Genomic DNA, 22,007 nt, shown 5'->3' with positions numbered 1-22,007 from the left:
AGGCCACACCTCCTAAGAGTTCCACTCCCTAGGGCCAAGCATTGAAACATGAATCTAAGGGGGCCAAACCTATTCAAACCACTATACACACCAAACATCTACCATAGGAAAAGAGCTTTGGGGCCATAAGCATTGTTAGAAGCCAGAAATAAGAAGATTTTAAAGAAAAATTCCAAATTAAACAGAAGAAAGTAAATGATAAAGGACAAAATAGAAAAAGAAAGAATAAAAGAGAGAGGGGAAGAAGAGAGAGAGAGAGAGAGAGAGAGAGAGAGAGAGAGAGAGAGAGAGAGAGAGAAAGGTAGAAGAAAACTGGAAACTGAAAGTCTTTGGGGGGAAAAGTCAGCAAAACTAATAAAATTTTGTCCACAGTGACACACAGGGAGTTAGAATGTCATTTTAATTCTACAAATATTAAAGACAAGCAGCATATACAACAAGTAATTTCATAATTTAAAAGCTGGGCTGGAGAGATGGCTCCGAAGCTAAGAGCACTTGCTGCTCTTCCAGAGGGTCTGACTGGTTCCCAGCAGCCACATGATGGCTCACAGCCAAGAACTCCAGGGGATCTGACACCTTCTTATGCACAGACAAACATGCAGGCAAAACATCCATGACTAGATAAAATACAAAGAAAAAAATAAGTTTTTAAATGTTGTTTAAATAAAAATATGATAAAATTCAAAAGCTTAAATGAGATGAAAAACATCCTTATAAGACATACGTTAACAAAGTTCACTAAAGAAAATGTAAATAACCTAAAAGACCCTGTGTAGGAAAGGGATGGAAGCTGAAATTAAAAGCTGCCCACAGATGTTAAGATTGGGTATTGGAAAAAAAAAGAGTCTTTGAATTCTTCCTTTCTTGATAGGATCTCACTATGTACCCCTGGCTGTCCTGGAACTCACATTAAAAATAGAACTACCATGTGATTCAGCAATTCTTCTCCTAGGAACATGGTGCAAAGTCCTGGAGATGAAGTCAGGGTGTTGAAGAGACTTCCACATTTCTTTCAGCCCTAGTCACTATAACTGAGATATAGAAGCAACATGGCTGTCCATCAACTGACGGAAGGACAAATGGGGTGTGCACACACAGCAGAGTACTTTCCATCCAGAAAAAGAATGAAACTCCATTCCCTATGAGAACATTGATGGGACTGGAGATCATTACGCTAAGACAGATAAGCCAGGCAGAAAAAGATACATACCACCCACTCTCCCATAGGTCACAAGAAAGATGATCTTACAAAGTTGAGAGCAGAAATAGTATTGCCAGATGTTGAAAAGACTACAAGGGAGGGGAAGGTGGTAAAAGACTGACCTTGGATACAAAGTTACAAGATTAAGAAATTTCAATAGGCTACCAATAATACCTATCTCTGAAAGCTGGAAGGTGTGGGGTTTTGTTTGTTTGTTTGTTTGTTTCCTCCTGTGTTAGCTGGAGTTTTGGGGGGGGGTTGTTTTGTTTTATATAAACTTGATAGGAGTTTGCATAATCTGGGTTGAGAAATCCAGTAATCTGAGGTTGAGTACGCCCAATTAAGAAAATGTCTCCATCTGATAGACTATGGGGCATTTTCTTGATTAATACCTGATGTGGGAAGGTCCAGCCCACTTTGGGTGATGTCACCCTTGGGCAGGTGGTTCTGAGTTGCAGGGGGGAAGAAAAATGAACAAGCCATGGGAAGCAAGCCACAAAACATAATTTTTCAGCTCCTGCCTCCAGGTTTGTGCCTTGAGCTCCTGCCCTGGTTTCCCTTGGTAACAGACTGTGATGTGGAAGTGTAACCAAACTCTCACCCTACCCCACACACCCTACCCCACACCCCCAAAAAGAAACAGTCCAGACAGAAAGCTATAGAAAGGAGTCCTTAACAATTGTGATGAAGATGCTATGATAAAGATACTTTTCACAGTTGATGGCTTCTGACAAGGGTGAAGGTTGCATAGGAAGGATTCGTTTTCTTTAAGGGACTGGCTACTAGGAATTGGGTCATGTTCCAATAAGTATATGGGCAACACAAATTGGACTTTGTGTACTTGGGGTGGGGTGGAGGATGGGAGGGGTGGCCACAAAGTTGAGTGGACCTAGGAGGAATAGGAAGTAAGTGTGATTAGGGTGCATTGTATGAAATTCCAAGATAATTAATAAAAGTATTATGTTAGGAAAAAATAAATAAAGTTCACAGTTCAAGCTGTGAGATAGCTCAATGGTAACGCATTCTGCCTAGGTTCAATCTCCAGCACCACAAATAATAACGAGAATAATAATCGTGTACAATTTAAGTGTTTTAGCGTATTCACAAATTTATGCAACTCTCACCACAATCAATTTAAGACATGCAGTGTTGCAAGCTAACCTGAGCTACAGGACCATCACTGCAAACAAAGCCGATGGGAAACTCAGCCTTGCCTGTAGTCCTAGAGAGTGCAAGCTGAAACATGACCACTAGATGGCAGCCTCTGCCCACAGATGCTACAAACCAAGCACGTGGCTAGTTGAAGGAAAGATAAAAGATTCCCCAAGATCAACCTCCTGAGGGTTGGTGTTTAGTGCTGAGTAACGGAGCTAGCCCTCTTCACCTACTAAAGCTGCACACATTCCTATCCCCATTCACTTAGAAGTCCTGCTAATCGTAATACTTCTTTAAGATTTATTTTTAGTTATGTGGGTATGGGTGAAGGTGTATATATGCACATGAACGCAACAAGCGGCAAGCTTCTCCAGCCCCTATAATACGCTAAACAGGTACACAAGTATGGCTCTCCCTGTTTTGGCGCTGAAGATCCAACCCTGAGTTTCCTGCATTCTTAGCAGCTGCTCCAACGCTAAGCTACATCCTCAGTTCCGAGGGTAGCCATCTCAAGCACACGCCACACCACACCCAGGCTGTCCTCACTGAGAAAGGGCTACAAGCACTGGCAAATGCCAAGGTTTACACTGGCTCTGGCTCTGCTTCTTACCTCATATTTTAAACATAGGAGTAACCGGATGTGGTGGCACACACCTGTAGCCCCACCTACTCTAGAAGGCTGAGAGAGAAAGATCACAAGTTCAAAACCAGCCGGGACAGTGAGACCCTGTCGCAGACTAAAATTTGTGATAGAGCATGGAAATGTAGTTCAGTAGTAGGGTCTAGCCAACCACGTGTGAGGTCTCAGTTCAACCCCAGGCATTACATAAAGGAAAAGCCATGGCGGGTATTGAACATTAAGCAACCAGAGTGCCAAGGGGAGGGTAGAGCCCGTGTGCCCAGGACCAGGAGGAAATGCTGGTGAGTGTGGAGGTGGTGTGTACTCGGCCCTCAGCCCTGGCATTTAAATCCTGTCTCTCCAGGAACTGACCCTCAGTGTTCCTTCCTCTTGTGCCATTGTCATTCCAAGCGCTAGAAACGAGGCTGAGCCGAAGTTCACACAATCCTAAGCCCTTTCTACAGTCCTGGCATATTCATATCCACATTCTCTCTCCAGACACCCCCACAGGAAGGGTATAATGTGGCCCAGGCTGGCCTCAAACTCACATTGTATCCAAAGATAATCCTGAACTTCTAACCCTTCTGCTGCTACCTCCCAAGCGCTGAGATCACAAGCACGTGTCACCATCTTGGCCTGTCCCAATATTTCCACAGGATTGGATAAACAAGAATATCCAGTTCTCTGAAAAGAGCTAGGAGTCCCTTGTGATTTCTGTTAGACTGAAATCCTGGTCACTCTAAGTAGCCAGATCTCACAGCCAGAGGTAACCTAGTCACAATCCCCCGAGGTTCACACTTTCTCTCCTTTTCTTCCTTTTCCTCTTCCTCCCTCTTCATGCCCTCTCTCTTTTTCTTTCTTCCCTCCATCTCTCCCTTTTTCTCTCTCTATAAAGAGTTAAGAAGCCATACATGCTGTGGTTTTACAGCATTTCTCCTTACCTGGCTCTTCATAGCTCTCTTCACATCAGGTGAGCCAAACTAAATCACATGGTGGGGTCTTCTCACCACCCCATAGACGGATATTTTCCCTTTATTGGAGACTTTCTCTGAATGCTCCTCCTCCAGGGCTCTCACTGGCTCTCACCACCATCCTGTCAGTGGCAGCATGCTCTCTCTCTGTCTCTCTCTGTGTCTCTGTCTATCAGATGTCTATCTCTGTCTTTGTCTCTCTCTCTCTCTCTCTCTCTCTCTCTCTCTCTCTCTCTCTCTCCCTCACTCTCACTTTAAGCCTTTAAGCTTCCTCTCCAAGTTTTAAAGGAAAAACCTCTCAGTCCCTTTAAAGCCCACCACGTTACCTCTGGTAGGATGCCCTGTTCCCTTTGTAATCCTTCCCACCTTAAAGTTCAATCATGATTCCCATGGTCTTGATGTCTTCTCTCCTAATAAAGCTCATTCCAGAAGGGCTGTTTTGTGTCAGCCCTCCCTCCTGATGCAACCGCCACCACTCTCTTCCTTCTAACAGTTTCTCCCGCCTACAAAACCGGATGAGTGTTCTCCCTCTGAATGAAGTATGGCGAGAGAGAGAGCCTTGTGACCAGAGAAAGGCGGCAAACAGACCTGGGAGTAAAATCATCTCAACAGCATTAGAAGAGGGCTGGAGAGATGGCTTAGCAGTTAAGAGCACTGACTGCTCTTTCAGAGGTCACGAGTTCATAATCCCAGCAACCACATGGTATCATCCATAATGAGCTCTGATGCCCTCATATGAGCGGGAGGGGCCCGGGGGGGGTGCAGGAGTGAGAGGTTGCAGTTCTCCTCAGTGGGTACCTCACCTGTGTCAGCTCTGCAGCTGTTCCAGTCAGTACTGCTCCTGTAAACAGCCTCTCACCCAAGTTCCTTTGGGTAACCCCAAGAAAAACTCACCAAGTCACCAGGTTTGGACCCTTCTGGAAAGAATGAGGAGAGGGCTGCATCTCTCCAGGAAAAATCTCTCATACAACAAGCTCTGATGGAGAATTCTTTCTTGACTTAGTGCTTCTGGCCATAGGGCCACTATAATTAGCAAATTAATATGTGCTTAAGTTTCACTAATGAAAGGGTAAAGTTCAAACAGGGTCTCAGGAGTAGCTGGAATTACAGACATGTACCTCACTTGACTATTGGTGTTTTTTTGTTGTTGTTGTTTTGTTTTTTTGGACAGGGTCTTACTATGTAGCCATAGCTGGCTTGGGTGCCTTGTAGATGAGGCTAGCCTCAAACTCACAAATACCCACCTGCTTCTACCTCTTAAGTGTCAGGATGGAAGGCATGCATCACCATGCCCAGCTTTTATTACGATATTTAAGATGGGTTTTGTTAATGAAAGGGACAGGTTAGGTGATCAATGGTTCCGGCCAAACATACTCAGGGCTCTGAGCTATTATTCCCTGTGCTGTAAGCTTAAGAAGAGACGAGTTCCAGACAACACAGTACCTGGTCCCCAGTACACGGGATATTTTTCTGGCTTAGTCATCTAATGTAAGCCAATGAATAAAAGATTCACAGAAACAGGTTAATCCAGCCATAAGAAAGAGCACCATCAAACCTAGTTCTGTCTCACGATGCAATCTCTGATGAGGATATAATTAAGATTTTTAAAAAAAATTTTTTTTTTGAGACGGGATTTCTCTATATAACCCTGGCTGTCCTGTAATTTACTCTGTAGGTCAGGCTAGCCTCAGACTCACAGAGATCCATCTGCCTCTGCCTCCTGAGCACTGGGATTAAAGGAATGGCCCAGCACCACCTAGCAATATAGCTGAGATTTGTTTTAAGATTTATTTATTTATTTATTTATTTATTTAATGTATGTGAGTACACTGTTGCTGTCTTCAGACACACCAGAAGAGAGCATCAGATCCCATTACAGATAGTTGTGAGCCACCATCCGGTTGCTGGGAATTGAACTCAGGACCTCTGGAAGAGCAGTCAGTGCTCTTAACTGCAGAGCGATCTCTCCAGCCCCATGAGATTTTAATGACCCAATGAGAGGCATAAGAAGGAAAATATTTGCCTAGATCTGATGCCCTCCACTAGATTCTGAATGTAGAGTGAAGTTGTTGGCATGGGCCCTGTCGCTACCTCCACAGGCCTTCATGGAGAAAACAGACTAGACATACAGTGTTAGTATTCTGTCTAAACTCCACCTCCCCAGTTACCTGGCAACAACCAAGTATGCTCCTCCCCACAGTTACCTGGCAACCGCCACGTAGGCCGATCCACTATAAAAGGGGCTGCTTGCCCCCTCCTCTTCCTCTTATTCTCTTACTCTCTTATCCTCTTACTCTCTTACTCTCTCTCTTACCCTCTTGCCTCTCTGTCCCCTCCCCCACCTTCCTCTCTCTCCACGTGGTCATGGCCGGTCTCTACTTCTCTTCTCTCTTATCTCTTCCACCTTCCTCTCCCCACCTTTGCCCTTTCCCCTGAATAAACCTCCTCTCCCTTGGAACCGCGTGGTCCCGAGTGGTCTATTCTGAACTGCGGTCGGATTTCTTACATACAGGAAGTTGTGTAATACAGTATAAAATGCACTAGCATTTTAAAGAGTGTACTGATCCAAGCTCTGTTGCTATGACAAAATATCTGAGGAAAACAACCTGCAGCAGCAGCATTTATTTTGGCTCATGGTTTACGGGTTTCAGGCCATGGTCACTTGAATCCCTTCTTGTGGTAGCAGCAAGGACAGAAGGGTAGCTTCGTGCTGCTGAATGTGGTGGCCTTAGGAACTCACTTAGTATTTCAGAGACCTCAGCTCAGACAAAACTACATCTTTGGCTACATTACAGAAAAGGACTTCAGGATAAGCCAGAGCAAAGCACAGTTGGAGTTTATTAAAAGTAAAAAGAAAGATATTCAGGGGAAACTAGGGAAATATCTTAATAGGTAACATACCCGCTGGGCAAGCGTGAGGACGTGAGTTCAGATCCCCAACTCACATATGGAAGCCAGGCACAGTGGCTCACCTATAACCTAGTACTGGAAGGGCAGAGACGGATCCCCTGAGTGTCCTAGCCAGCTAGGTCTAGCTTCAGATTCAGTGAGAAACCCTGTCTCAAAACTTCAGGTGAAGATCAATAGAAAAGATTAGCCAACATTTTCCTCTGGTCTGCCACACATGTGCATGCATACACATATACCAAAGAGGAGATGGAGGGGGGAAGAGGGAAGGGGAAGGCAAGGGAGGGGAGGGAGGAGGAAACGGGAGGGAGGAGGGAGGGAAGAGGAAGAGGGAGAAGAGAGGGGGAGGGAAAGAAGCGAGGGAGGGGAGGAGAAGGGAGGGAGAAAGAGAAGGGAGGGAGAGGAGGAGGGGGAAGGGAGGGGAAGGAGAAGGGGTGGGGAGGAAGAGAAGGGACAGGGAGAGAAGGAAGGAAGATACCCAAATTCCCACATACCTTGTTTTTGGTGGCTTCTGCAATTACATCTGTGGGTAAACATTTGTTTTGGGTTTTTGTTTATTTTTTCTTTTGTGTTTTTTGTTTGTTTTGTTTTATTTTTCAAGACAAGGTTTCTCCACATAACACTAGCTGTTCTACAACTCAAGAGATCCATCTGCCTCTACCTCCAGAGTTTTAAAATAAAAGGTGTGGGCCACCACGACCTGGCCCATCTGTGGGGTTGTTAAAAAAAAAAAAAAAAAACTCAAAGAAATTGAAACGCAGGAAACCAAGGCCCTTGAGTGTGATGGAGACTCCCCAGCCACAGGTTGGCCTCACTCAGGAGTTGGGGTTCCAGATGTTCACAGAAAAAAAAAAAAAAAAAAAAAAAAAAAAAAAAAAAAAAAAAAAAAAAAACTTAATTGAATCAGGGACTTTGGGCTCTTATGTTGTGAACTGGAAGAACAAATTGCACTGCCTACAGGGAGAATGATTTTTCAGAAAGGAGTTTATTATAAACACACAGATAGGAGCTCAAGAGAAAGTAAGTAGAGCACCCCCATACCACAGAAGCAGGTCCCAAAGAGTGGGTCCCATCAAACTGCTGGTTTGGGGGCTTCTATAGGTCTTAAAGCTGAAGCTGGGTTGAGTCGTGAAAGCCAAGCTGGTCAGTCTGGTTCACCCCCAGATGTTCAGAGGCCTCTCCAGCCCAGGGATGTGGATGGCAGTTTCTGTTGCTTGCTCGTAAACAGCTTCCAAGCAGCTGTGAAAGAAGAAGCAGAGAAAGATAACAAGAAACTGGAACAGAAACTGGAGTCCAGAATACTTTTGGAATTGCTGGCCTCTGACTAGAACATGACCAGCTTCTGAAAAAGGACAAGAATCTGAGGTCCGTGCCTCTAAACTGCCTGACCCATCTAACACTTGCTCTCATGAAAATCTGGGAAAGATGAGAGGCTGCAAATGAAGATCATAGGCATGATTTATTGCTATTTTAACATTAAATCTGTACATACTAAAGAAATATTGTGTTTAGAAGGCAGATTGCACAGAAAATATTAGTTGTTGTAACTTTATTATTTTTCAAAACCTTTTTTTTGTTGTTGTTATTGTTTTGGTTTTTGTTTTTCAAGTCAGGGTTTCTCTGTGTAGTCCTGGCTGTTCTGGAACTCACTCTGTAGACCAGGCTGGCCTCGAACTCAGAAATCCACCTGCCTCTGCCTCCCAAGTGCTGGGATTGAAGGCTCAAAACCTATTTTTAATGATGGCTCTTAAACGCTTTAACCTCCCTTTAAGCCCACCACCCACCAGAAGTAGTGGAAAAGAAAAGACACTGGGGATATGGACCTGTTTAGAAATGGATCTTTGGAGCAACTCCCATCTGTGTTGTCTGGAAATCTGCAGTTCAGTTCACAGGTCAGCGGCAGCAGCTCGATCCACTTGCAAATACATTATGGACACACCAGCAGTCCAGTTCCCTAGAGTTGAAATACCAAACATGAATCAGCAGCAGTAGCACTACCTAGCAGAGACAGGCAGGCTTCAACCTCGGCACAAGTCAGCAGGAGGGACCCAGAGGGACACCAGGAGACGGCTATGCCTCTCTCAGGGAAATGAAGATCAGTGAGACCCACAACCATTGCACAGCTAGCTGTACCAGCAAGCCAAGCTCCGCCTCCATCACGACCCTTGGAGTCCTATTTATACCCTCCAGGTCTTGCCTCAGCACCTGCATCTGTCTCATCTGACATCACTCTGCCAATCAGCCTGTGTCCGCAGAAGCAGCAAGAAACTGCAGCACACCACCGGAAGTTTTTTGTTGTGTTTCTCGCTATGGAGTCCCAGCAAATGCAGCTCAACTATGCAGTGTAAGGCGGACCAACCAACACATGTGTGTCCTTAGTGAAGAATCCTTCATCTCGTGTCCTTTCATGTGCTCGCTTTAGCAGAACATCTGTTCACCTGCATCTGCTTCTGCCAAACGTTCCTTCACGAGTCTGCTTTAGCCTTTCAACTGTGTCCACCTTAACAAAATGTTCTTTCATATGTTTGCCCCAGCAAAACACCATCCAGCCAACTTTCCAAAGAACCACTTCAAGTTGTAGTGAAAATTTTTTACATTTATTTTATGTTTATGAGTGTTTTGCCTGCATGTATGTTGTATGCACCACATTCATGCCTGGAGCCCACAGAGGTCAGAAGAGAGCATTAGATCACCTGGAACTGGAGGTAAGGATGGTTCACAAGATTATTGAGGAAGAAAAAAAAAAAAGTTGGCCTCCAGCTAAAGATATGATCAAAGTCTAACAATGTTTAACTAAAAAGAAAAATGGAGTCAAGTGTCTGTTAACAGGCAGAGACAGAGAGAGGGAAAAGCTAGAGCAAGGTGCATCCTTTGAAACCATATTTCAGTGATCCTCTTCCTTCAATTAGCACTACATCCTACTTCCCACCACCTCCAAGTAATGCCATCAGGCTATGACTCCGCCATCAGGCTATGACTCCACCATGGTCAGTGCCCTCAGGATCCATAAGAGCCACATGCTCCATTCTTCCTGGCCTCTGAACACAGGATCAGTGACCAAACCTGTCTTCGTGAGCCTCTGTGGGCTTGTCCTATCTAAGCGTCAGTGAAGGAGCCCTTGAAGAATTCAGCTCTGGGTAATCGAAGGATTCCCAATGTGAAACCTAAGTGACAAACTGCAGCTAACTGAATAAACAAGACAGGAGAAAGAGAAGGCTATCCCAGGGGTCAGTGTTCCTTCCCAAGCAAACATCCCAGGACCACCTTCAGATACATGACCTCATACACACCAGAGAGGAGAAAGGGGAGAGGGGAGAGAGGGGAGAGAGAGAGGGGAGAGAGGGGAGAGAGGGGAGAGAGGGGAGAGAGGGGAGAGAGGGGAGAGAGGGGAGAGGGGCAGAGGAGAAGGAGAAAAGGGGGAGAGTTGGGAAAGGGGAGGGAGGCGGGGAGAGGAGAGAGAGTGTGTGTTATCAGTTACCTAGTGAGGTCTATCGCCTTCCCCTAGCTCCCCTGAGGTGGGCTGAGCTGATGGCCTTGCAGATCTGACAGTTGGTGCTTTGTCTCTGGAACACACCAGTTCTCCTCATGTTACCACACTGTCTGGAAACCCAGGCAGAGCCCGTTTCTACCACAGTGGGCGTGGTTCAGGGAAGTGAAAGAAAGTGAAGGAGGGCATTGCCAGTCACACAGACCCAGGCCTAGCACTAACACGGCATCATGCCTGCCCCACATTATATTGGTCAAAATCAGTCACACGATCCACCTGGACCCAAGGACTAGAGGGGGAAATGCCAAGTATGATAGCATGACAAGGTAAGACAGTGCAGAGGCTCCTCCATCTTGTATTCTTGCTGCGGTCATTTCAGGTTTACCTAGAATTTGATCTCCTTAATGAAGAATCCCATGGAAAATTATCCAACCCTATTCTAGGAACCGAAGGTCAGGATGCCCCAGCTAACTTATCTTAGCCTTTGTTAAAACTACCTGTCTTTAGATACTCCCTTCAGATAGCTGATTATTGTAGCTTCTGTTAAAACTTATTTCTTCACCAATGGTGATGGTGCATGTCTTTAATCCCAGCAAGAGGCAAGTGGATCTCTGAGTTCTGGACCAGCCTGGTCTACAGAGGGAGTTCCAGGATAGCCAGGGCTACACAGAGAAGCCCTTCTAAAAAAAAAGAAAGAAAGAAAGAAAGAAAGAAAGAAAGAAAGAAAGAAAGAAAGAAAGAAAGAAAAGAAAATCAACTTGCTTGCTTCCAACTGCTTACTTCTCTGAAGCTCCCTGCAGCTGCCGACGAGCTGCCAGGATGTGGTCTCTGCCATTAATAGCCCCATGTTGTGGATACTTGAAGTCACATCTAGGTCCTCAAATACCTGGAATGGCCCCAGATGACTGGAATAAAGACTTTCAATGGGCTATAAACAGTGTCTGAGTGGTCATCTCTGGTGGACCACCTGTAACTATGGCACACACCTGTAATCCCAGTGCTGGAGAGGCAAAGACAGGAGGATCCCTGGGGCTCAATGACAAGCCAGGATGGGCAAACTGGTGAGCTCCAGGCCAGTGGAAACTCAAGAAAGTGGCCCATGATGATGAAGATGACACCTGAGTTTGTCTTCTGGCCTACACACACACACACACACACACACAGAGAGAGAGAGAGAGAGACAGAGAGCGAGACAGAGACAGAGAGAGACAGATTAAAAAGCAAGGAACCCAGCGAAGTCATGCACATCTAAGGTCAATTTTGCCACAATGCAGACTCATCTCTCATTTTTCTAACAGACTTATTACCACATCTACAGTAGAAAATACCTTTGTCCCCACCACTCATTCATGGGTTGATTTCCTTCCTCAGTATATCCACATGCCCAAGCTCAAGTACATGTGAAGCACATGTCAAGCACATGTGAAGCTTCCATTTCTGTACTATTATTTGGAGATAAGTCTTCTATCACTGTACAGTTTGTGCCTTCTCAACAGAAGACCTGCCTGAATAGCAAACCGCCTTGGTAACCAAAGACAGTGAATTTTGCCTCAGAGACTTGGAGATGCCCCTCTCCAGAGTTGTCTCAGCAGTGTAAAAATAAACTTTCTCCTCCCCACCCCCTTGGAGGATATTGGTTAATATTTCAGGGCAATGAGTAATCTCTCCAGGATATGAAAAGAGACACACAGATCAGCAGTTTCATAATTTCAACTTGACACACGAATATGATCACTTTTAAGCCATAATCTTCTACCCCTTATCTCCATGGGCTCGTGGCCACCTCATAGTACAAGATGCACTCAGTCCAACTTCAAAAGTCCTACAGTCTTTAATAGTCTCCACGCTGTTCCAAAGCATAGAGGCAGAGTCTCTTCTGAGACTTGGAAACTTCTCAAGTGACTCCCCGGACAAGCAAAAAAACAAGTTACGTATTTCTAGCACACAATAGTAATACTGGAGATAGCCATTTGGCTGCCAAGACTGTTTGTTCTCCAGATGGGGATGGATGGAAACAGAGCAAGGAAATACAGGGCTGAAGCAAGACCAAAATCATGCAGGCACAATCACGCATAGGGCATTCCCTCTGCAGAGTGTACCCAGGTACCATCAGCTAACCCATGCACTGTCCTGGCTGCTGTTTACCTGTGAGTCGTCAGTCTCTGTTGCTGCCCCAAGAATGTTGTGTCTTCCCATACTATGTGGATATAAAGTTGGAACATGATTACTGGTAAGCTTCTGAGCAATTGCATGTTGGCCCACTGCCAACCTCTGGTTTGCTGTTTTATGACGTGGATAGTAAGAGCTGACTCCTTAGCATCCTCACCGAAACCATGTGAAGTATGCACAGAAAGCTTGGAGCTACCGTTTCTCCCTCACGGTGCCCTGGCAGCTCAGTAATCTATTAGAGACATAGCAGGGGCAAGAAAGGGATCTAGTACTTGGGTTTCTATCAAGAAATCTGAGCTTAAATCAGACATGTGACCTAAAGCACACGAGATCTTATTCAGAACCTCTGTTATCTCATCTGTAATATCAGAATATTGGAAAAGATTTATAAGGGTAAAAAAGTTTATGCCTTTAATACCAGCACTCAGGAGACAGAGGCAAATTGGTTTGGAAAAACCAACAAAAAAGAAGAAAGGAAGGAAGGAAGGGAGGGAGGGAGGGAGGGAGGGAGGAAGGAAGGAAGGAAGGAAGGAGAAAGAAAAAAGGAGAAAAAGGGAGAGAGAGGGAGAGAGAGAGAGAGAGAGAGAGAGAGAGAGAGAGAGAGAGAGAGAGACCATTCCAACATGAGATCTGGATCTGATTATTCTTGGAGCAAAAGCATTTCATGAACACCAGGTCTGAGTTCCAAGACATTTTACACCTTAAAGCTCACTGCAGAAAAGGATAATGCAGGGACAGGGAGACAAATCAATTGGTAAAGTACTTCCTATACAAGCACAAGGACTCAAGTTTACTCCCCAGAACTGACATTTAAAAGACCAGCATAGGATCATATTTAGGTCTACACCTCTGGAGGAATCCTCCTACCCCACCAAAGGCCAGGCCATCATCCTGAACCCCAGAGGACTCACAGCAGATTAGAGGCCACACACATCACTAGAGCGCCCACTCCCAACTTGGGAGATAACTTGACCAGAAGCCATCTGGGCCATCAGAAGTTCAGCCCCACTACAGCAAACCCTGAGTATTCCAGCACAGCTAAAGCACAAGAAAATGATATTAAACCCAACTTTATGAAGATAACAGAGGTCATTAAAGAGGAAATGAATAAGTCCCTTAAAGAAGTCGAGGAAAAGACAATCAAAAAATTGGAGAAAATCAGTAAATCCCTTAAAGAATGTTAAGAAAGCCAAGAAAAAACAAACAGTTGAAGAAAATTATAAAATTGTTTAAGATCTGAAAATAGAAATATAAACAATATAGAAAACACAAACTAAGAGAATTCTGGAAATGAAAAATCTAGGTAAGAGAACAGGAATTCTAATGGCAAGCATCACCAACAGAATACAAGAGATGGAAGAGAGAATCTCAGGCATAGAAGACACACCAGAAGAAAAAACAGATACATCTGTCAAAAAAAAGTCTAAAAAATTTCTTGTCATGCCCACTCAACCAGCAAGGAAGACGCGAACAACCGGATCCTTCTCAACAGCCTTTATTGTAGAAGCGCTCTTTTAGTTTTCCGGGAGAGACCCCGAGTGCCCAGGGCAAGCTGCTTATATACCCTCAGCCCTGGGCGGGGAAAGTGTGTGGAGGTGCACGATTGGTCAGAATTGCAGTACCTCATTAGCATACCCTATTAGCATACCCCGCTTGGGAGGGGTGATTGGTCAGGATTGTAGTGCCTCATTAGCATACCCTGCTCGATTGTTGTACCTCATTAGCATACCCCATTCAGGAGGGGTTGGTGCCAAACTGAGTTGATGCATGCGCAGTGCACTATTTACTAGTAGCCAATACCAGAGGCCGAGGCCGGTGCCATCTTGACTGGCCGAGTTGGGTTGGCGGCCTACAATTTCTGACACAAAACATCTAGGAAATCTGGGACTTTATGAAGACAAAAATCTAAGAATAATAGGAATAGAAGAAGATTCACAGCTCAAAGTTCCAGAAAATATTTTAAGAGTCATAGAAGAAAATGTCCCCAACCTAAAGAAGGACGTGCCTATAAAGGTGTAAGAAGGTTACCAAACACCAAATAGATTGGACCAGAAAAGAAAGTCCCCTTGCCACATAATAATCAAAACACTAAACACAGAACAAAGAAAGAATATTAAAATCTACAAGGGGAAGAAGGCCAAGTGGCATATAAAGACAGCCTATTAGAATTACACCTGACTTCTCAGTGTAGACTCTAAAAGCCAGAAGGGACTGGACAGATACGCTGCAGATTCTAAGAGACTACAGCTGTGAGCCAGGCGGTGGTGGCGCACACCTTTAATCCCAGCACTTGGGAGGCAGAGGCAGGTGGATTTCTGAGTTCGAGGCCAGACTGGTCTACAGAGTGAGTTCCAGGACAGCCAGGGCTATATAGAGACTACAGCTGCCAGCCCAGACTACTATAGCCAGAAAAACTTTCAATCAATAATGTGGTGGTTTGAATATGTTTGACCCAGGGAGTGGCACTGTTAGGAGGTGTGGCCTTGTTGGAGGAAGTGTGTCACTGTATGGGTGGGCTTTGAGATCCTCCTCCTACATTGCCTGGAAGACAGTAGGCTTCTCCTGTTTGCCTTTGGAACAATATGTAGAACTCTCAGCTCCTGCTGCATGCCTACCTAGACACTGCCATGTTTCCTGCCTTAATAATGGACTGAACCTCTGAACTGTAGGCCAGCCCCAATTAAATGTTGTCCTACATAAGAGTTGCCTTGGTCATGGTGTCTACTCACAGCAGTGAAACTCTAACTAAAACAACCATATAAACAAGATATTCCATGGTCATTCAGACAAAAACTAAAAATAAACAGAGAAATAATGAAGCTAACAGACACTATGAACCAAATAAACCTACAGAACATTTCACCCAAACACAAAAGAATATACCTTCTCAGTACCTCATGGAACAGTCTCCAAAAGTTCACATATTCAGTTACAAAGCAAGTCTCAACAGATACAAGAAAATTGAAATAACTCTGTGGTAGCTTAAATATGCTTGGCCCATAGGGAGTGGCACTGTTAGGAGGTGTGGCCTTGTTGGAGGAAATGTGTCACTGTGGGGCTGGGCTTTGAAGATCCTCTCCTGTGCTCAAGCTCCACTCAAGGAAGAAGAGAGCTTCCTCCCAGCTCCCTGAGGAGCCAGTCTTCTCCTGGCTGCCTTTGGATCAAGATGTAGAACTCTCAGGTCCTTCTCTACCACCACGTCTGCCTGTGTTCTGCCATGCTTCCTATTATGATGATAATGGAGCCAACCTCTAAACTGTAAGCCAGCCCCAGTTAAATGCTGTCCTCTATAAGAGTTGCCCTGGTCATGGTGTCTGTTCACAGCAACAGAAACCTGAACTAAAACAAACCCCCTGCATCCCATCATTTATGCCACAGAATAAAGCCGGATTTCAACAACAAAAGAAACAGCAGAAAGCCTACAAACTCATAAAAACTAAACAAATCAATAGTGAATGGTTTCAATATTGGGACAAGACACAAATAAAGAAGGAAATTAAGGACTTCCTAGAATTTAATGGCGACGAATGTACAGCATACCCAAGCTTATGGGACACAACGAAAGCAGTGCTAAGAGAGAAGTTCACAGCACTAAGTGCCTTCATGAGGAAATTGGGGAGATCTCATACTAGCAACGTAACAGCACATCTGAAAGTTCTAGAACAAGAAGAAGCAAACACACCCAAGAGGAATAGACAGCAGGAAATAATCAAACTGAAAGGTGAAAATCAATAAACTAGAAACAGAACAATACAAAAAATCAATTAAATAAAGAGTTGGTTCTTTGAGACAATCAATAAGATAGATAATATTTTATTCAAACTAACTAAAATACAGAACTAAAATACTTACTTAACTGGGCCAAGGTCACCTGACGTGGCCTTGAGGAACTAAATCAGGCCCATTGAGGGGCCACATCACAACTGCAGCTGTGACAATTTTATAAAGAGCAATCGGACTTTTTTGAACTCACAGAGATCTGCCTGCCTCTGCTAGGGTCATGTCATTCCAGTTCCTGTTTCCAAACCCTGTCACAGCTGGTAGACAGGACCACCCACTGTCACAGCTGGTAGATCCTGAAAAGGGGGTTGGGGAAAAGAATGGTCATAGGACGGAGACCTGAGGCAGCAAGTGAGCGTGAAGAGGCAGGCTTCAGCGGGACAGTTTATTTACTTGGGAGAACAGAAGTTACATAAACCTTTGGGGAGTGGGTAGGAGTCTTTGGGAAGAGTGTACATCATTGGCCAGGGCCAGAGTGCTAAGAATGCCTCATATGTATAGGGAGAAAATTGAGATATTTCTGGACATAACCTTACAAGGAGGAGTCCATCTGGTTGCCAAGCCACGTGACCTCCTCTGAGGGGAAAAGGTGAGGGTGCAGGACTCTGTGGGCCTAGATATGCAGGCCTGGGGCGGGGTGGGGAGGAGTAATCCTATCCCTGCGTACCTCAGGATCAGATTTCTGAGTTTTGGACTAACCTCAGCTGCACTCTTGCTTCAGGCCATGGCTTCCATAGCTGGTCTCACAGGATTAAAGGCATGCGCCACCATACCTGGCCAAGAGTAATCAGCCTTTTTATACCTTTATAAGAAAAAGAATATAATAGCAATTTCCAGGATAGGATGACATTAGCAAGTTATACAGGGTACACAAGATTAATGTCTAAGACCAAGTGTCCTGTGAAGCTTTCATGCTTCCTTGGCTTACGTGGGGACATACGGAGAAACACAAAGTGTCTTGACCACTGTACTGCCTGAGGGAGTGCTCTGGGCCCTCAGGAACTGGAAGGCACATTGTGCCCCTGGAGCCATGGACTCTAACCTCTGATGCACGACTCTCAAGGCAGCTAAGCCAAGCCAGCTTCATGGTTCCTGGAAGAGAATATCCAAATTAGCAAAACCAGAAATGAATGGGGGGGGGCATAACAATAGACACCAAGGAAATCCAAAGAATGAAAAACCTGTACTCTGCAAAACTAAAAAAAAAAAAAAAAAATCTAAAAGAGATGGGCAATTTTCTTTATAGATATCACTTACCAAAGTTAAATCAAGACTAAATAAATACCTTAAATAGACCTATAATCCCTAAGAAAATATAAGCAGTCGTTAAATGTCTCCCAACCAAAAAAAAAAAAAAAAAAGCTTAGCCCAGAGCCAGACAGTTTTAGCACAGAATTCTGCCAGACTTACAAAATGCCAATACTCCTCAAATTACTTACAAAATAGAAATAGAAAAAACACTGACAAATTCACTTTATGAGACCACAGTCACCCAGCTACCCAAATAACACAAAGATTCAACAGAGAAGAGAATTACAATTTCCCTCGTGAACATAAATGCAAAAACACTCAATAAAATACTTGCAAACTGAATCCAAGAACACATGAAAAAGATCAGCCACCATGATCAAGTAGGCTTCATTCCAGAAATGTAGGGATAGTTCAACACACAAATATCTGTCAATGTTAAACTAACTGAAAGGAAAAATCACATGACCATCTCATTAGATGCTGGAAAAGCCTTTGACCTAATCCAACAGCCCTTTATGATAAAAGTCTTGGAAAGACCAGGGATACACAGGACATACCTAAATGTAATAAAGGCAATTTACACCAAGAATATAGACAACCTAAAATTAAATGGAGAAAAACCTCAAAGCAATTCCACTAAAATTAGGACCAAGACAAGGCTATTCACTCTCTCCATATCTATTCAATATAGTTCTTGAAGTTCTGCTGTCCAGGCTCCACATCCCCACCCATCTCAGCAATGGCCTTACCATCTTGATTGACACATCCTGAGGTGGGAAGCAAAGCTGAAAGACCAGGAGTGGAAGAGACCTCAGGCAGCTGTGAACATGATGAGAACAGACTCTCAAGAGACAGCTTCAGTGAGACAACTCATGTAATGAGGGGAATAAAGTCTACTTAAACCTTTAGGGGAGGTAGGTGATATTACAGAGGGGCTTTGAGGAGGTAGGTAGGAACTTTCAGAGTAATTATACTTCATTGACCAGGGCCAGGGTATTGGGGATGCCTCCTTTGCATAATGAGAAATTTTAAGTGCTGTTGGACATGACCTTATAAGGGGAGATAAAGATTAACCTGGCTACTGGGCTACAAGACATGCTCTGGGGGTGGGGAAGGCAAAGGTGGGGAGCAGAGCTATGTGTACTGTGACACACAGGCCTGGGACAGGGGGAAATAATCTTACTCCTTCTGACTTCAAGATGAGATTTCTGGAGTTTGGACATGCCCGCAACTTTACTCTTGCTCTGTGCTGGCTCCCCTCCAGTCCCATGGTGTACTGGCTGGTTTTGTGTGTCAACTTGACACAAGCCAGAGTTATCACAGAGAAATGAGCCTCCCTTGAGGAAATGCCTCCATGAGATCCAGTCGGTAAGGCATTTTCTCAATTAGTGATCAAGGGGGGAGGACCCAGCCTATTGTGGGTGGTGCCACCCCTGTGTTCTATAAGCAAGCAAGCTGAGCAAGCCAGGGGAAGCAATCCAGTAAGCAGCACCACTCCATGGCTTCTGCATCAGCTCCTGCCTCCAAGTTCTTGCCCTGTGTGAGTTCCTGTCCTGACTTCCTTTGGTGATGAACAGCAATATGGGAAATATAAGCTGAATAAACCCTTTTCTCCCAAACTTGCTTCTTGGTCATGATGTTTCGTGCAGGAATACAAACTCTGACTAAGACACATGGCTCCCCAGCCTCACATCTCCCCCCTTTTCATTTTATAAAGGGGATGGATGATCATAGTCGTCAGCCTCCGGTTGGGAATGGTTTGATATTGAACTAGAACCTGGTTGGTAGTGACTTTGGCAACACTACTTGGTTGCTGTTTTAGAAATTGAATGAAACAGGGGGCTGAGAGTAAAAGGTCTCCAATGGTCAGCTTGGGGCCAGGGAGAGGAAGAAGCCAAGCTACCTAGTGTTTGAGTACCTTGGTGTGAAGGTACCCAGGGCATAGCTGCTCGGAGGATCCTTAAGGACCTGTATGTTTTGTTCTACTAGCTCAGATTACAGATTGCTCAGAAACAGCATTCCTCCCCAGAACAACTAAACTACCTCCCTGCTCGCCTGTCATCAAATCAAGTGCTCTCCTGCTTTGTAAAGCGACCCATGAGAGGGAGGTTATTTGTCACTGGAGGGACTCAAGGTTGCCGGAGGCGGAGGTCGTGGCCTGGTCAACCTTGTCCTGGAAGTCATCAGCCAGGTATTGTGCCTGAACCAGGGTGACTCCAGTGACTCCCCTATTGCTCCTGCTGAGAGGGTCAGGCCAAATCTGATAAGCAGAGGGATAAAGATCTTTCTCTTTCTCTGGTCCTCTCCTAGCCGCCAGGTGATTTCTTGAGACTTGTACAGGTAGATCTGTGGGGTAATCATTACAAGGGTGCAAAACCCTTGGAGGGAAGAGTTAATGAAGAGAGTGATGATGTCATTGTACCAGAGAAGAGCAGAAGAATTAACACATTGGCTTGCTGACAGTAGAATTACAGAGACATGCAGGATGGGATCTGGAAGACGGCCCACTGACTTCTTGAGGTCTAAAGAAGCAGAATATGTTTCCTTATATGGGGGGGGGGGAGTGATGGGGCAACTATCTGAATCAAATACTGAAGGAGTTCATCCCCAGACGAGTAGTGTATTTTTGTCACAGCTCCCCTTCTTTCCACCATCAGTAAATACTAAGGGGACCTCAGTGATTGGCTTCTTTGCAAAGAGCGGGAAACGGGTATCCACCACTACAGAGATGGAGCAGAAGCCCATCTTTCATTAGGGTAATGATTATCAGTTTGTCCCAGGAATCCTATTAGGCTAAAAAGCAAAACAGAAGTGGTTTCTGAGTAGCATTTTGAATATTGGAAAGAGATAAAGTGGTGGCAGGGGTATTGAGTTCTTTTCTTAGGGCCTGTAGGACTCTACCCCTGACATTTAATAGCAAGTGCATCTACCTCCGTTAAAATTCTACGTGCATCATGTGGAGCCATACCAGCACTCCCTGGGGCTGATACAGTGCTCCTGTGATCATAGGGGAGAAGTTAAGAACAAGAGGCTGTACAACAAGCATTGTTGGATCATACATAAGAAGCGCCATGTCTTTTTGGGCTGCATTAATGGCACCTAAAGTCAACTGCCTCAGAAGAGAGAGCTCGTTGGGGGGGGGGGGGTTTTAGGAGATCAAAGAAAGCCTGTAGGTACTGGTGGGGAGGGAAAGCCATGGTTGAAGCCAATGAAGTTTTCACAAAAAGCTTTGGAGAGAGGCAAGAGCTAAGTTTTGAGGGAAGGCAAGGGTGGGTTTAAGGGGGTGTGTTGAGGCAAGGGAAATTTCTATTCCCAAGAATGTGTTGGACAGAATAAAATGTATTTTGTGAGGATCTATTTTGAATCCTAAGGAGGACATGGAAAATATTAATTGACCCTTAAATTGGTAAGTGGAGGTGGAAAAGTCTCCTCATGCCAAGATATCATTCATATAATGATAAATATGGAGACCTTTGTCTAAGTAGGGCCTTAATGCTGTGGGAACGACTTCCTAACAGATGGTAGGACTGCTGCCATTCCTTGGGGAAAGACTGTCCATTCTTATTGTAAGGTTGGCCCAGAGTTGTTAATGGGGAGTATTGAGAACACAAATCATTGGCAACCCTACAGGGAGAGAGGGATAGAGAAAAGGCAATCTTTAACGTCTGCTGCTAAGAGAGGAATGGTGGTGGGAATGGAGGAGATGAGAGGTAGCCCCTTTTGGGGAGACCCCTAAACCTACATTAATTGCCCTTAAATCTTGCAGTGGTCCCCAGTTCCCTGAGCAGTTCTTTATGGCGAGGTCGCAGCTGTTCCATGGACTGCAAGAAAGGCAAATACAGTGAAGCTGAAGTTGTTCTTTTACTGTGAGTGCTTGATGTTTCTCCCTTGATAGAGGCATTTGTTCACCCCAGACAGGTTCATTAGAGAGCCAGTCAAGGCAGAGAGTGCTATATTTAACAGCAGCCCTTAGAGTTGGGGTTGACACAGGGGAGGGTTTTTAAATTTTTTATTAGTATAATTATCACTATATTACTATGGCTATAATTATTTACCCTACTGTAATTTTCTTTTGGCTGGCTAGTGAGAGTAGCTTCCAGAGCCTCCAGGACATTTCTTCCTAGAAGATTAGAGGTGACATTGGCCACAAAAAGGTGTATCATTCCTGTAGACCCATCAGGACCCTCCCATTTGTAGGCTCATTCAGTGGTAAAGGCATGAGAACAATCTTCTAGACCTACAAGCTGAGGCCCAGGATTAACTCCCAGTCTTATGGGACCTCTTGTTGTCTTAATATTGTTTTATCTGCTCCAGTATTAATGAGGCATTTGAATGGTCCAGCACCTGTTTTCATGGTTATCTCTAAGTGACAGCCTTCTGAGATGCTGGAAACCCACAAAACCTCTACTGAAGCAGTTTTTCCTTTTACTGTCAGGGTGGAGGACTGCCCCATTTTAAGCTTAAAAG

The 22,007-nt window shown here is 44.7% G+C and overlaps 1 long non-coding RNA gene across 1 annotated transcript; it reads right to left on the bottom strand.

Annotated features, from left to right (window-relative positions):
• Positions 1–7,858: 7,858 nt before the first annotated feature.
• LOC143434890 (uncharacterized) lies at positions 7,859–10,456 on the bottom strand. The gene is made up of 3 exons (XR_013104743.1): positions 10,332–10,456; positions 8,677–8,807; positions 7,859–8,092 (listed from the first exon to the last, which is right to left on the bottom strand). It is a non-coding gene; the product is annotated as an uncharacterized LOC143434890 (long non-coding RNA).
• Between the last annotated feature and the right edge of the window lie 11,551 nt (positions 10,457–22,007).

This window comes from Arvicanthis niloticus, chromosome 18 (assembly GCF_011762505.2).
Source record: "Arvicanthis niloticus isolate mArvNil1 chromosome 18, mArvNil1.pat.X, whole genome shotgun sequence".
Classification (NCBI taxonomy): Eukaryota; Metazoa; Chordata; class Mammalia; order Rodentia; family Muridae; genus Arvicanthis; species Arvicanthis niloticus.
The sequence above is the reverse complement of the archived record's forward strand: the minus strand, read 5'-3'. Positions and strand labels throughout refer to the sequence as shown.